This window comes from Oryza brachyantha, chromosome 9, assembly GCF_000231095.2.
Source record: "Oryza brachyantha chromosome 9, ObraRS2, whole genome shotgun sequence".
Classification (NCBI taxonomy): Eukaryota; Viridiplantae; Streptophyta; class Magnoliopsida; order Poales; family Poaceae; genus Oryza; species Oryza brachyantha.
This window is the reverse complement of record NC_023171.2, coordinates 7,373,466-7,376,791: the sequence shown is the minus strand read 5'-3', so window position 1 is coordinate 7,376,791 and position 3,326 is coordinate 7,373,466. Positions and strand designations below refer to the sequence as shown.

Genomic DNA, 3,326 nt, shown 5'->3' with positions numbered 1-3,326 from the left:
TTTTTTTTAGGCTTGACCCGAGTTTTGAACAGGCATAAACCCCAAGTATACAAGTTCATATTGTTAAGATATGTACCACATAAGTTCATGCCAGATTAATATTGATGACAATAATAATAGTGAGTAGTGAGTTGCTGATTATGTAAATTGAGCTCCGCACAAAATAAGTGGCATGTGCTTACCAAAATTGGTTCATACTTATATATGAAGCCTTCTGTAAATATTGCTGGTTACATGTGCATAAGGTAAAAAAATAGAGTTAGAAAATTATAAGTAGGCCAAATAAAGTAGGCCATCTTTGAAAAAAAATGGGTTTTTAGTTAGAACGGGCTAGACCTAATAAGCCTTAAAATGGGCTTAAATTATGTCAACACAATTTGCCACGTCAGATCCATGTCACCAGGTCGTCCATGTGGCGCAAACGCATCAGCTGGTTTGTGACGTTTTTGTTTGGATTCGTCACCCTATTTTTTCGATGTTAAATTTAAAGTGATTTTAAGGTTTTTTTTATCATAGTTTATTTTTAATTGCTTTTAGATCCCTACGGACATGTATATAAAAATATTATTCATAAATTATTTTTTTTTAAATATACCGTCGAACAATCGCCCTATGATGGAATGAAACTTGGTATAATAATTCTATACCAAACGAAAACTTTCACAAAAAGGTTACGAGAATAACCCATTTTTCGTCACAGAAAGAGATCTGATACGCACCTTGTGGGGTAACCAAAATCTTTATACAGTTCTACGTAAGACACAATTGTGCTACCCACGTATGACTGAAACACTGCAAGATTGGATAAAGGGGTCAAATGAGTGACACTGCAGCAGCCGTTGGATGGTTGAGTCATACGCAAAAGTCGTATGGTTGAGTCGTACGCATAGCAATTTTCTTGTTTATAAGGTCATCAAATATTTTATTCTATGATGAACTCGTCTGTTTGTGACGAAAGCTGGAAATCACACAATGTCAAATTCGTTAGTATGATTTGGCATTTCTTTCAACACAGCAAGGGGAACGAGTACGGTCTAACTCAGAAAACTGTCAGCCGTGCACACACGCAAGTACTGTACCGTCTGTACTTTGGAGGGGCATTCCCTTTTCACTAGTGTCATCATTTTTGCCGTTCAAATTGAGATTGAGGAAGCCTCAAAGGCAGAGTAAAAGCAGAGAGCGATTGCAGAACGTAGAGAACGGATTGAGATCTGTTCGGTCAAAGCATCATACCTTTCTTAATGACATGGGTCTAGGGGCTGTTGGACCCACATGTCCATGAGTAAGGCACGATGCCTTTGTAGAGTATCCTGATCCATAGAGAACCCAAGAATTCCGCCGCCGTTAAAATTTCAATCTTACTGCTGGAGTTGATCTTCAGATTTGTTTCACCGAAATTTATTTTTTACCTTGGCTTCTAGACCATTATATATATATATATATAATATACCGTTTGACTTTTTCTATAAAAAGGCCAAAACAATCACCGTTTTATGGTGCAATGTTGCTGCTGCTTTTATGAGTTTTCCAACCTAATCTTTTCGCTTACGCAATATTGCTGTGTTTTGTGAAAGGAAATTCTGTAATCAATTGTGCACATGGCTACGTAAAAATATTTGACGGGACGAACATACGTGAAACGGAGTGGAGAGACCATACACCGATACACTCACTGTCACCGACCATGCGTGAGTGAAGTGGAGAGTGGCGCAGCCGCAGCAGATGATGGACGACGGTTCTCCGGCGGCGGCGGGGGAGGAGGAACAGCGGCGAGCAGCATATCCACCACAGTTTGCATGCTGGGCCTCGTTTCCCGCCGGTGCTGGATGCAGCGGAGTGCCACCGCCACCACGGCCTCCACCGCCTTCTCGTCCTCGCGCGCAGCCGCCATGGCCGCGTCCACCGCCTCCATGACCCTGCCTCGCTCCATCTTCTCTCGCACGATGTTTGGGAAGAAGTCCCGCGAGAGGTCCGGCGTCGCCGGCGACGAGTCGTCTGCTGGCGAGGGATTGTAGTTCTTGCGGCCACCGACGAGCTCAAGGAGCGTCATGCCGTAGCTGTACACGTCGGACTTGTCGGAGAGCTCGTGGACGAGCGAGCATCTCCGGCGCCATGTACCCGACGGTGCCCCTCCCGCGCGTGTGGACGACGCTGCTCAGGTCCTGGGTTATTGACGGGGAGATGCCGAAGTCCGAGACGAGCGCTCGGAGGTCGCCGTCCAGCAGGATATTGGCCGGCTTGACGTCGAGGTGCACGATCCGCCGGCGGCACTGTTTGTGGAGGTACGCGAGCGAGCGCCCTGGCCACGTCGACGGCGATGCCGTACTACCTCCTCGGCCAAGTCAGGAGGCGCCTCTTGCCGTCGCCGCCATGGAAAAGCCACCCGTCCAGCGACCCGCTGTCGAGGAAAGGGGAGACCAGGTACCGGCCGCCCTCGGGCGGGAGGCAGTAGCTAGCCGAGGAGGGGAACCAGGCTGCGGTGGTGCACGCTGGCGACGATCGAGATCTCTCTGAGGAAGTCTTCCTCGCCGAGCCCCGACGGTATAATTTTATTAATTTTGTATGTGATGAGTATTGTTGGGCCTTGTGATTGCATAAGGATGGACCAAGACATACGAAGCCGATATGGAGAAATTTGCATATGTTGCCTTTATCTTAAGTCAATCATATTTACATTTAACTTAAGTGTATAAAAAAAACATAACGATATTTTCAGCCCAAAGTAAATATACTATCAAAATATATTCGACAATAAATTTGATAAAACTAATTTAGTATTGCAAATATTAGTGTATTTTTATACAAAACTTTAGATAAAATTGAAGAGATTATAAACTTATAATATAAAACGGAGTAAATAAAGGTACGGATATTACACAATGACTAGGCCTAATTCTGAGCGGCAGTGGCCCAATTAGGTAGGACCGGCACGTCAGCAACGAACCCGTTCGACCCATCTAAATTTTGGGCCTACTCACCCGCCATCCCGTTCAAGCCCATCTGTTTTGGGCCCTCACGTTAGCCACAACGCCACTCTAGCGGATTAATTCAGACAATGGGTTGAGTCATTAATCCTGACAATGGATTAATCTTTTAATGGGGGTGTAACAAGTTAAAGTAGTGAGCAATGATATCAAGAACTAAGAGCAGGAACAATAGCATGCTATAAGTCAACTATAAATATATTTTAAAAAAATAAGAGAAGAGAGAAGAACAATGAGCTATAGATTACCAGCTACATCATGGACTCTAAGACGCAACGTGTGTATGATAGGTAAGTCCAGATATTAATAGATAGTCGTATATATTTTATAGGTAACTATTGT

At 44.3% G+C, this 3,326-nt stretch overlaps 1 pseudogene; it reads right to left on the bottom strand.

The window, feature by feature from the left end:
* Window positions 1-1,675: 1,675 nt before the first annotated feature.
* Window positions 1,676-2,614, bottom strand: LOC107304889 (annotated as a pseudogene).
* Window positions 2,615-3,326: the final 712 nt, after the last annotated feature.